Genomic DNA, 14468 nt, shown 5'->3' on the forward strand with positions numbered 1-14468 from the left:
TTCATAAAAGTTATAGACTGAATTTATGATCTGAAATTCGTTTTTTATGTTTATGGATTTATATTTCAAATATGTGAAGGATCGGTTTTTAAGTTGAACTAACCGTAACAAACTTGAATAACAAGCAAGATAGAAGTTCTTGAAGCATGAGGCCACTTTGGTTTTTCCTTTTAAATTTATTTTACTATTGTAAAATACATATTTTTAACTTAATTTATTTTCCTTAATTTACATTTATTATTTTAATGTTATTATCTTTATTTTTTTTCTATATTTATCGGTGCCATTGAAATCGTTATTGATATCCATTTAGGTATATCTCGACTTTATTTTTTGGATTTTATATTGATCGCTACAATAAGTGCTTGTACCGTAATAAATCAAACCGATATTGATCAAATTTCAAAAATCTTAAAGAACATACAAGTAGTTTTTTTGTGAAGTTTCAAATATACCCTTTTTTATATTTATGTATGATTCTTGATGATTTATTATAACAAGTCGAAGCACGATCAAGGTAACAAGTTCATAAAACATGAGATAATCTTGATTTTTTTTAAATATAGTTATTATTATAATTTATTATTTTTTTTATTATTGGTATTGATGCTATCAGAGCCATGATTAATATTTATATTTATAGTTTTTGATCGACGTAACACGAGTAGAAATATTGTTGGATGTTCACAACTTTTTTAGGGGAGTTTTACTAGCCCATAACAAATAGTAATGGGATGAATAATTTAATTTATTGATAATATATTATTTAGTTTGGTTTTATACTAATAATTTGTGTTCGTTAACATTTTTAAAACACGTTGATGCAATTACGCTTGACTTTTATATTTATTTAGTTTTGTCAACATTTATTTTTGAACGAATGGATTTTTATACTTTAAAGCGATTGAACCATGATCTCCTATTACACATCCTAACCAGTATCGTACCAATCGAAAAGTAAAAATTTGATACCGTTACCGAAAAAACTCATCCATACTACCATCCCCACCAAAATGGGAATGCCACATATAAATTTAATTGAAAAAAAAAAAAGAAGTATTCAAAGTAGTTTTTTGGGAAAATTCCAAGAATGTCCATTCCAAATAGAGAGACTCCACTTTTTCTACCTATTTTCTAACTAATTTCACAAATACACACTCCTACCTAAACTATTTGCTCGTGCAAAAGACATAACATGACGAGTATCTTCCACAACCACAACCAATTAAACGCATACGCGTGGTAGCAAGGTAGACGGGGGCAAGCATATTGGGGCCGAGTATATTGGCTCTCAATATGCTCGCCCCATCTAGTTTGTTGTCACACATATGCATTTAACTAGTTGTAGAAAATACTCGCCATGTTATGTCTTTTGCACGGGCCGACTGTTTAGAGATGGGACATGTGTGAAATTAGTTAGAAATGATAGAGAAAAGTTGAATCTTTTTCCTCATAATGGACATTCTATGAATTTTCTCTAGTCTTTTGCTTGATAAATCATACCAAGTACGGTTACCCTATCTATATCGTACCACTTTTGTACAGATGAGAACCAATAATGAAGAATAACTTTTTTATCGGTATCGATATTTATTTTTATGTTTCGGTTTCCATAATAACATTTGTCAAAAGTTTAAAGTGAATGACATTACTGTAAATTATGACGGGAGTTAACTAGTTAAGAATGAATCACACAATTTGCAACCATTCACCAAAGTATGTTAGTTGGGGAGCTTCAATTTGGTTATATTTGTATAATTTTTCCTTTCTTAATTATTAATCTTAGTGGGGCCCAATTGCTACCCCTTTCATGCAAATTGCCAACTCTAACTAACCAAGAAACAATTATTTATTTAATCATTATTTATTATTAGTAGTAATATATTATTATTATTATTATTATTGTTCATATAATTATAATTATAAATTACAATATTAATAATTATAATAATTTGGAGCACCGTTTTAATATAAATTTTAATCGATAGATTCACATCATTCTTTCGATCAAAGCCCTAAAACATTAGTTTGAAATTTGCATAAAACATAACACCTAACACCGTTAAGTTATTTTTAACGAAGGTCCAATGAGACAAAAATGTTTAAAAGGTGGAACTTCCGGTAGCAATATTCTCTAGTGAGATTATTAATGCCAGTTATATAAGATGTGATTATTAAAATTCAATTAGCGTATTACTATTATAATTATGGTGGTTGTTAAAATTAGACTAGGATTTAAGATCCCGCGCTTCACGGCGGGACCGTTAAGTCGAACAAAAAAACATAAGTAAAACTATAAACTCGTTACAAGTCAACGCGAAGCCAGTCTATATCAAGTTACGACATCGAAACTAAACAAAAGAAATAAACCCGTCAATACCAAAATACAACAAATTATATCATATGTAAAACCAAATAAACATGCACGTTACAGTTGTGAAGTAACACAAATTCGGTTAGTATCAGCGGTACCAACACAAATTCATAAAAATAAATTAGTATGCCAAAATATATATTTTAAGGCGAGGTATCAAATGTTGAAGCACGGATATAAAACCTTGCAACGATTAGATATATTAAAATCATGAAAAAAGTTTTGGCCATTGTAAAGCCGATGCATATAAAGCCGATAATTGCCCAAATTTATGTGTACACCCAACCCGATATTTGCATAAAATTACTATGAAAAAGTACTAAGCAAAGTTTAAAAAAATCGTTTAACCAACCGAAAAATAAAACATGTAAAGCCGATATTTGCCTAAATTTAGTTTTAAAAATATAGTTTATTAAATATTTAATTTGTTAAAACAAAAAGTAAAATAAAAGAAATAATTATTATTTTTATATATGAAATAAGAGATTTAGTAGGCTAAAGATTTAAGGGTTATAATTAATAAAATACTAAAATATTGAATAGTAAATTGAATAGTAATTTTGAGAGGAGGATAGAATCTCCTTTTTAATATATATATTAATACCTATATTAGCAGTCTATCTTCAAAGTTTGGGTCAGGGTCATCTTCGATAATCCCTTAAAATTTTGGGGCTAGAGACGAGCATAAAAGGGCCTTTGAAATCCAAAATTTATTATGCGATAAATAATTTAACAAATTTATCAATTTGGTTGAATTTCCAAAGCCCAATACAAAAAAAAGTAAAGAAAAATAATAATAAAAAATTACTTAATTAACCCATATAAAACAAAGAGGAAAACTTTTCCTATAAAACAAAAACAACAACGATGAGAATTAAATCCATAACCTTTGATTCTATAGACTATCGCACTTTCCGTTGCACCAGATAGTTATTTTGCAGGCTTATGTTTCAAAACAATATTATGTGATAGATAATTTGATAATTTTACCAATATGGTTGCATTTTAAAACAAACCAAAACAAAAAATATAATAATTATTATAGACAAGTTCGTAAATAGACTCGTATAAAATAAAAATGAAAGTTTTATATATGACCTTTGATTCTATGGTCTAGCTATCTTTCCATTCAACAAATGAGTCTTTTTGTAAGTTTTTGTTTTAAAACAAAATTATATATAAAATATAAATATTTTTTTAACAATTATGGGCCTTTCGAGAGAATGAGTCTGGATCCGTCACCCTCATCACCCTCCCTTTGGGCCGGCCTTGTGGGCCGACTTTGGTTTGAATAATTATCATCAATAGTTTTATACATATATATGTACATAAAGCGATTAATAACAAAGAAACATGTTATTGAAGTGGTTAAGTGTGATGTAGTTAAAGTCTAGCATTGTAGTAGGGCTGTTCAAAACCGGATATTCGAAATTTCGGATATCCGAAACCAGATATCCGAATATCTGGAAATAAAAAAATACCTTGTTTTACTAATAAAAACCATACATCATCTTAATAATTCAAGTTTCCAAATCCAACATACAACCACCAAATAACAACAACCAAATAACAAGTTTGATGGTGGTTGTGAGGCTGTGATGGTGGTTGTCTGACTGAGTGGAAGATGGTGGCGCCGCTGTGATGATGATTGATAGCGACTGGTGGAACCGAGAGTCTGAGACGGAGGCTGTGATGATGGACGGGAGGTTGTGACGATGATTGATGGTGACGGGTTTGTGTTACGGAGGCCGGAGGCGCCGGAGACGGTGGCCGGCGCCGCTTCTATGTTTTTGTGTGTGAGAGGAGGGCGCCACAATGTTTGAATGAGAGAGAGATGTGTTAATGTTATGTGATATATTAGGTTAGGGTTTGTGTATAATATAAAATAAATTAAAAAATATTAAAATTAAAATACCGGATAATTCGGATACATCGGATATCCGAAAAATCAGAAAACTACTATCCGAATCCGAATTCGAATTTTCGGATATCCGGGATTCGGATATCCGAATTTTCGGATAGTTCGGATACGGATAGTCGGATAATTCGGATACACACCCCTGCGATTGTAGTAAGGTCCTGGGTTTGAATTCTGCTCTAAGTACTCTACTTTTTGGATTTTTGAAAGTAGTTTAAGTCCTTTAAATTAAACTGTTTGATTAAATCTCCACACAGTTGAACTAAATATCTAATAAGAATAATAAACTTAAATTAATTTTGGTTGTTAAGTAAATTAATAAAAATAATTTTAATATAAAAATAACTGAATAGCCAGTTCGGTAATATTTTTTTTCCACGGTTTTGTTTAAAAAAAGTTATATAATTGTTTTTTTTTTCATTTATTAAAAAGGAGACGCGGGAATTATTTATAAACATTTGGGAAAGTTTTATATAACGAATTTATTATATATCATTTTAATCATATTACGACTTTAATTTTGAGTTTTATTTCTCAGTTGTTATTGTGTATGTTAGTACTTTTCCGGCTGTACCATAACAAAATGAACTCATACTAGCCGAATTCTCACTGTGTCCTCACCACAAGACGCGGGTATGCTGGACAAAAAGCCTATAATGGACATAAGGTAACTTAAGGAGACGTAATTGTTAACCCATAGATCAAAGTCAACAATCAATCATATAAAATGAAGTCTTACATATAGCAAAGCAATTGGTAGAACCCATGAAAATGAAATGTAGACAAACTATACCATAGAGAGGTTGTAGACGGCCACAATTAGGAGCATGAGATAGCCTATGACAAGTCCAAAGTGATAGAACCCTCTATAATTACCACAATCGACAAGGGAGTAACCACATCGAATTCATACATATCTGTAGGGATGGCAAAAATCCCCGAATCCGACGGGGAAACCCGAAAACCGGCTTATTTCGGGTCGGGTTGGGTTTTGTTTTTTCGGTTTCGGGTCGGGTTTCGGAGATTGTTTCGGGGATTGTTTCGGGTTCGGGTTCGGGTTTGGGTTCAGGTACCCCCGCCCCGACCCGCCCCGATATAATATATAAATATAAATATAAATAATATATATATATATATATATATTAAAAACCTAAACCTACATCCTGACATCCACTCATCCAGACTCCGCCACCGCCAGTCCGCCCCCGATTCACTCAATCGCCGTCTGCACCACCATCACCATCCACTCAATCGCCGTCTGCACCACCGGACCACCCTCCTCCTCCTCGTTTTGATCCCAGCCGAAGTATGTAATCTCACTCTTTAATCACACACACACACCATTCTTTTCTTCCCCACTATCACACACACACCGAAGTATGTTTTCTCCTTTTTTAGGGTTTTTCATTTGAAATTGACCTAATTTTGTTGTTGTTGCATATCGTATGATACACCGTTCTCTTTGCGATTGATGATTGACATGATAATTGATTTGGGGAATCTAATTTGTTTTAGGGGTTTCCTCTTTCCATGATAATAGACTATATTAATATTAATATTATCCTCAATTATATTCATATTCTTACTCTATGGCCTCTCGGTCTCTGTTTCATTCCACCGCTTTCTCATCCTACCACCTGTAAGATCCCTAATTCTCTTATTATTATTATTATTATTATTATTATTATTATTATTATTTCACCTGTTTTCACTCCAACTTATGTTAACGTAAATATTAACGAACTTATTCCGATCGAATTGCATGTTTTAATGTAAATCGTATTGAACTTATTGATTTCTGCTAGCTAGCTATTTAACTGCTCCTGCATTGAATAATTAGACTGTAGTTGACTGTTGATTGTATTCGGTGAGTACGTGTAGTCAAATTAGACAGTTTGGCAGTTTGCGTGTTGTGGCTATTGAGATGAGTTTGGATTGGAGCTGGATAGTGTTTGTAAGTATGTGATCGATGGCTTGTTGATGAATGAGATGGCGATTTAGGTTAACTTGATTAACTCTGACATGAGTTCCGATTGAATTATATGTAACACGTAAGTCGTATTGAAGTTATTGATTTCGGTTAGCTAATTGGCACGACGACTTTGGATGATTTGGTTTGATTTGGTATTTAGATTTGGTCGCAAGTTTGTAGTTTGTGTATTTGGCATGATTTTTCGGCCATGTAGACTTGGTTTTATTTCCTTTGTAACACATTGTTTCAGCTTTCATGTGTGTGATGCAGAAGTTTATTTCGATAAATGTTCAGTTATGTGATGAACCAATTTCGGGTCGGGTCGGATCGGTTTCGGGTTTTCGGGTTCGGGGACGGGGCGGGTCGGGGGGGGGTACAAAAAACCAAACGGGGAATCCCCGATTTAAACCCGACGGGTAATGGGGCGGGTACGGGGATGGTTTTTGGTTTCGGGTTCGGGTTCGGGTTAAGCAAAACCCGCCCCAAACCCGCCCCGTTGCCATTCCTACATATCTGTCTCTTTGAAGCATGGCTTATAATTCTACTTCTCGTATTATATTTTCTTTTAAACGATCATTTAGATTACTGACGGGTCACTGACCTTTATATTACACTTTTACTCTTCTTATTTATAGACAAACTTTCTCTGTTTTCTTGAAACAATTAAAGGTGTTCCTTCTCGTATTATATAAAATCATACAAGCATGATCCTAGATCGGCCTCACCTTACTATTAGACTTTTTACTATTTTGACATTAATAGACATCAACTTTTCATGTTTTCTTGGAACAATCAATGGTGTTTATGGCCTAATTGATCAATATTCGATTAACTTCTTATCGGTTTTGATTTGAAACTGAACAAACCGTATTAATCAAATTCAACCAAATAATGAACTGAAACAACAAATAAAATTTAATAAATAATACTTTAGCTAACTATCACAATAAACTATCTAAATTCTTATACCTATTATCATTCATGTATTATATTATTTTAAGTTGTATTTATTTATATATAATTATGCGTAATGTTACTTTTATTTATCATGTTTTATACTTGTTTTGGTCAAACATTACCTAAGCAATTTAGTAATCAAACTTTGTACGTGAGGTAGCATGTTCTTCACAATATTATAAGTGTGTGTGCAAAGTAGTAAATGACTCAGGATATAGCAAGAAAAAACCCTTGAACCTTAGTAGGATCCCCGACAAAAAGCCTCGGGAGGAAAAAACTATCCGCTTGCCTCAGATTTTTTAATAAGTAAAAGTGTTACAACTCGAGAACTACTCATGAATAAGTCTAGAGTATAGAAGTGTGGTGTAGTGTGTTGCAAGTGAGCCAGTGTCTTATGTTGTTCATCATAACCTCATTATATAGTAAAATGATTATCTCGACAATAAAAGCTATTAACTAAGTCTTCAAGAGAGCCGTTGGACTTAGTCAGCTTTGTTTCCACACACTTGTTGATCAAGTAATTAGCTACTAGCCGTTGGCATTTGTTTAAAAGTTGATTCAGCTGATATATGCTTCACAATCGTAACTGATAGCAAGGATCCAAACATATAATGTGTTTTCAATGCAATTATTAATCTTAGCATTTACAAGACTTGTTCCAGAAGTTTGACCAATCATTTAATGAAGATCTTGAAGATGATCCATAGTCTTTCTTGAATTCACCACCATATCGTCTATGTAAACTTCCATTGTATCCCCAAATTTCTCTTTGAATATCATGTTTACTAACCTCTGATATATTGCACATGCATTTTATTAAACCAAAAGGCATAGCAATACAACAATATATACTTGTGGGGGTCATGAATGCGGTATCCTCTTTATCTGATGGTTTCATCTGAAGTTGTTGGAATCCCTAGGAGGCATCCATGAATGTTAGCATCTCGTGACCTGCAGTTGCATCCACCATTGAATCTATGTGTGGTAATGGGAATGGATCTTTGGGGCATGCTTTGTTGAGATCAGTGTAATCAACACAAACTCTCCATTTTCTATTCTTTTTTTGGACCACCTCCAAATTGGCTTGCCATCTTGGAAATTTCACTTATCTAATAATCTCAATCCTCAATAGTTTATCAACTTTTTCTTTAATGATGATGTTTCTTTCGGGTGCAAATTTCCTTCTCTTTTGCTGGATGGGCCTGAAACTTTTGTCTATACTAAGTTTATGAGTAATAATATTTTTTGATATACATGTCATATCTTCGTGTTTCTAGGCAAAAATGGATATCTTGCTTTTGAGAAAGTTGATCAATTGACAGGCACACCATTTGGATTTATCCTTCCCATAGTTGGTTTTTTTGTTTGCTTGTAGCCATCTCGGCTTGTCTCCAAGATCCTACATAGCACACATTAGTCCATATATACCTACAGGAAAACAATAATCATTAATCTTAGGGTAATTTTTGTCATCCTCATCATCATCCACAACATTGACCCTGTTGTTATTATTCCTGGAATAGGGTTTGAATTTGTACGATTTCAACGATAGGGATTCCGACTTCCTGTTTGAATGGTTATAGCTGTTGGATGCATTAATTCTTTGCATGTCTTCTTCTAATCTTATAAATATTAATGTCATGTTCATGGCTTCATCCTGGTTCCTACAAGGATTCATAACGAAATCCTCATAAAATGAGCAGTCTTTCTTGAGTCTCATCTTGAAGGCTTAGACTATAGTTGCTGTGTTAAGGTTGCAGACTCCAAAGCTTCCCTACTGAATTTGCTTACATAATCCCTTAGAGACTCATCGTTACTTTGAGATATCCTATATAGATCACTGGTTAATGTAACATCCTACTTTCGGTTATATTAATAAAATAAAGTTCGTTTATTTTATAGCGGGTCGTTATCGGTTTAGCTGAATAGAATACGAGATGGACTTGTGTTGGGTAAATGGATATGGGTTATGGACTTGGGTTATGGAGGAATGAAGGAAAGACCATGGGCTTAAGCCCATGATCAAAAATATATATACCCTTAATCCTCTATTTAATTCATTTACACATATCCCTTACACCATCCAAAACACACACTTAAGATTCTCTCTCTAGTTCTCTCTCTCTCTCTAGACCGATATCAAGAAGGAAACCGAGAACCGACCCGAGGTAATGATAGTATTTTATTATTTGAGCTTAAATCCGTTAGATATAATCATGAAACGACGTGCCGACACCGTTAAACCGTTTAAGTCATGAGATCCGGGTGGAATCGGGTATAAACCGAACCTAATATGAGCTTAGGGGTCACCCTAGCTCAGATCTGGATCGAACGGGACGAAAAAACGATGAAAAACGGTCTAAAACGGTGAAGATACGTTTTTCTGGTGAGTTTTTCGGCAATGGCGGCGCCGGAAAAACGTGTACGAGGTTGTCAGGGAATGTTCTGACAAATCTGACCTAACCCTAGTTCGCTAAGGAATAACTAGCGAATTAGAGGTAATTCGCTAAGGAAAGATTAACGAACTAGCTGTAGTTCGTATCTAATTCGTTAAGGGAAAAGTGTAACGAATTACCCTTGATTCGTTATGACCAGTTCGTTAAAGGAGATAACAAATTAGAAGGTCCAGTTCGCTACTTGGACTGGTTCGCTACATGGACTGATTCGTTAGAGTCCAGTTCGTTAAAAGTCCAATTCGTGTAAGTAACCAGTTCGTTAAAGGTTCCAATTCGTTACAAGAACCAGTTCGTCATGGCAAGTTAGTTCGTTAAGGATAAGTAACGAATTAGAAGATTAACAGAATGACAGAATGGTCCCTGGACTTAGAAAATAATGATTTAATTACAAATAAGCCCTTGAACTTTTAAGTAGCATATTATTCAATAATTCAAAATGCTAATGGAAAATGTGTTAAGACCGTTAATGAAAATAAAATTTTTCCAAGCTGACCTGGCAGCTTAACCCCAGCCAGGGCTCTGCCCCTTGGATTCCACTAGGGGCTGCCGCCCCTAGAACCCCGCTGCCAGGGGCGCTGCCCCCGGACCCCCGTTCGTTGAGGGTAATAATTAAACTAGAAAGGAGATATGTGTAGTGATAGTTTACTGAAACATATAATTATTATACAGTTAGTCGTGCACAGCTCAAGAAGGGAATAACCTTAAACGGTGAACGCAACCGCATTGAGGTGAGTTTCTAGCCCCACTTCCTTGTTTTGTTTTCGGGGCTGTGTGCATACTCGATGTGATAGTTAATACACTTACCTTAAGTGGTAAGTGTATGCCTTGTATGAAGTATGTATGATGATTGCTTGACGGTGCGTGAACGATCTTCGGATATTGCATGTACCGTCAGGTGGTAGCTAAAGACGTGATTGCTATGTATGATGTAAGATAAGATGCATGTATGAATATTTATAATGTATGCATAATGTACGTATGATAAATTAATGGTACGTGAACGCTTTTCGGAGATTGCACATATTGTCAGGAAAAATATTTAAGGACAGGTATAGTGTGAAGCTATGGAAGAAATGGTACCGGACCCTAATAATATCTGAGGATGAAGGGTGACCGGACCCTAATAATATCCGAGGATGAAGGGTGACCGGACCCTAATAATATCCGAGGATGGAGGGTACCGGACCCTAAAAATATCCGAGGTATGTAGGGTGAAACGCCCTTTATAATGTATGGTTAGATATGAATGTGTATGGACGAATGCTGATCTTGATATGTTGTAATGCGTACCTTCGGGCACGTATATGTGTATGAAAAGTAAGTTATGTGATTAACTAGAACTCACTCAGCATAGCTGACTTTTAGTATGCATGCAGGCAAATAGGTTGAGGCAGCTCGCGTGGCTGAAGACACATGGCATGGAAATCGAAGATACTGGCATCTCGAAGAAATGTTGTGATGTTTTAAAGACTATGTTTTGTTTTAATTTACTACGAATGTTTTATAAGACAGGATTTGATGGTTATGTAAAATGTTATGGTTGAAGCTCTATTATTCCGCGAAAGTTTTTGTTAACTCTGATATTTAGAACTGCGTTTATGAGTAAATCCAACGTTAAAGTAGGGCTACCGGTAAAGGGGCCTTACAGTTAACCTTTAAAAACTTTTTCTACAAGAAAACTGGTTATTAAAGAGGTTAACAAAATGTGAAAAATATGTAATAGAGAAAGAAGGAACACTTAGGAGCCATTTCAAGGCGGCTCCAGGCAATGTAGAGCCAAATCCTCAGCATAAGCAAACTTCTTTAAGATACTGAGGGATGGGAATGATCTCCATCGTTTCACGATATTGAGCAACATTTTCTTCGGGATCCGTAGTTCCATCATATAGCTTCATATTAGGAGCCTGGAACCGTTTTGGGATCTCGAGATCACAAATAGGAGACGCGAATATTGAAATCTTGTGGATGTCGTAAGATGCTTCAGGTATCGGTTGAAAACGCTAGAGATCAGGCCCTTAGCTTTTGTAACTCCTTCTTCATTGCCGAGTTAATTCCGGTATCCTGCAAAGTCTTATCATTGGTAACATAAATAGTATTATTATAACAAATGATACTAGTGCCGGGATATCCAGCTGAGGATTCTGCCATAGTGTTGAAGTCCCTAATAGTTGTGATATTGGTATATGGAATTGATCCAAGTGTTCCTATTGCTAATTGCAAGGGAAAGAAATCATCATAACGAATTTCTGATGATCTTGAATGCCCAAATCCAAAGACTTGGGATGCATTGGATTGGATAATTCTGCTACTGGTCTCTTTCCTTGCGATATGATATCTTGGAGTTCCTTTATGAAAGAATTATTTGTCTACTTTTGTTATTGCATGTGATCCTTTATTAGCACTAATATATTGAATACTCATTGTTAGACATGAGGACATGTCTTGTAGTGGAGAATCATGATCCTTGATATCCTTGAGCATAAGTAGATCCTTTGGATCCTGAGATGGGTATGCCAGCAATGGTCGCCTTTTATGAACATCAGGTAGAGGAGACAGAGGCTATGAAACTTCATAGACTGATCACACTGAAGTAGAGGTAGACTTTGATTGGGAAGCCATTTCGGGATCTAGTTTGAACGGATTGTGATTGTAGAAGAATAATTTGGATGAAAAACACCATTTTCCCCATGGTGGGCGCTAAATTGTTTTGGTCAAAAATTACCTAAGAAATTTAGTGATCAAACTTTGTAAGTGAGGTAGCTTGTTCTTCACAATATGCAAGTGTGTTACAAGTGAGCCAGTGTCTTATGTTATTCATCATAGGCTCATTATACGGTAAAATGATTATCTTGACAACAAATGATATTAACTAAGTCTTCAAGAGAGCCGTTGGACTTAGTTAGCTTTGTTTCCACGCACGGGTTGATCAAGTAATGAGCTACTAGCCGTTGGGAGTCATTTATAGGTTATTTCCGCTGAGATATTCTTCACAATCGTAAGCGACAGCAAGGATCCCGGTCATTTAATGTGTCTTCAATGAAATCATTCATCTTAGCAGTTACTAGACTTGTTCCAGATGTTTGACCAAACATTTAATGAGCTTTTAATGACAATAAAGTCAGCAATGTTCGCCTGCAAAATATAGTCGTTAGTGGATTAAATTAAGGGTTCAGGATATTGAACCTCTTTGGGATCCATGCTGGCAAGATACTGAGACTCGGGATCCTTAAGCGAGAAATTGACCCACAAACATACTCATATTACTTTTAGAAAATTTGAAACACAGTTCGAGTTTCAGGAAGTAAAAGAATTCCAATAAAAATGATGAATCGCTAGGCTCAACTTGAGCATGGGGCAACTTAGATGATTAGTCGGGGCGCCTAATTTTTGGGGGTGCAAATATATATATATATACATATATATATATATATATATATATATATATATATATATATATATATATATATATATATATTGTGCGCGTGTGTTATGTGTGTGTGCATTTATATATATTTTTAATTTTTTTTATAAAATATGTATTAAACTTAATCACAATTATATATTGGGCCCAATATTTTTTTTACCTATAATCTGTTTTAAGTATTGGGCCCAAACTAATTTTAAAATAAAAAATAATAATAATAATAAGAGCAATCGATAAACTTACACTAGCGGTGGCCGATTGAATTACATAGGCCGATTCCAAAATTCTAATTGTGACCTCTAGAAGACCAGACTTTATCGAGTATTGAGTAAGGGTGTGTGTGTGTGTGTGTTTATTTTAAAACTTTGAGTTGTATCGATTGAAGATTTGAATCATTATCATTGAATGATTGTCAAAAGCCGTGTTGGATGGTCACCTATCACCCGACTCTTATACCAACCTGTGGCGGATCTAGGTGATAAAGTAGTTTCCCTTTCCCTGTTCTCTCTATTTTCATATCTGATGTGGACTGCAAAACTATCTTACCTCACACCAAATTGTATTTCCTCGCAAAGGATGACCATTTTTGCTTGTGCTAGTGCCCTCAAAAATTCTTGGATTTCTTGCAATATGAGATTGAATGTCATAACTCTTTGCGATAATTGATACTTATCTAGTTATTTTTACTTTCACTTATTTAGTTAAATAAGTACATCATGACATCATGTGAGATTATGACGTGCAAACGTTTTTGGACTTTAGGTCATTATTTGTGATATTTAAGATATTTAAAATTTTATTATTTGTGATTTGTAATATGTGCATAATGTATTACTGTGGCAGTATGTATAACTGTATATAATTATTAATTTTGTGTTTAAATAACAGGAATATGCCTCCTAAACAAGTATCTGGTGCTCAAAACATAAAGTGCTAAAAGTGATAGGAGTATGCCTCTCTTAATCTTCTATTGAGACAATATTTGATCACTTCAAAAATATGATAAAGTATTTAGTTTTTGTTTCAACATTTGAGGGGAACTGAAGTTGAACTGAAGTTGAATATCTTAAGTTATCTTGTAATTTTCTTGAAAATGCACTGTAGGTTCCCTGGACGGATCACACGAGATATCTCGGTCTACTCAGGTGCGGAATCCCTGCGTAGATCGTTACGAGCGTAGAAAGCAAATCAAACAAACACACACGAATAAACCGAAACACGTTATATATTAATAACTGAACTCACGTGATATGAATCACTGATACAAACTCTCGTCCTCACGTTACAATGAACTCAAACCAGCTTAGATCAACTCGATGAACTCCTCAACACTAAGCCGTAACCTAGTATAAATACACGACAACTTC

This window comes from Bidens hawaiensis, unplaced genomic scaffold, assembly GCF_021521415.1.
Source record: "Bidens hawaiensis isolate Kalapana, Puna unplaced genomic scaffold, B.hawaiensis_p1.1 tig00037905_1, whole genome shotgun sequence".
Classification (NCBI taxonomy): Eukaryota; Viridiplantae; Streptophyta; class Magnoliopsida; order Asterales; family Asteraceae; genus Bidens; species Bidens hawaiensis.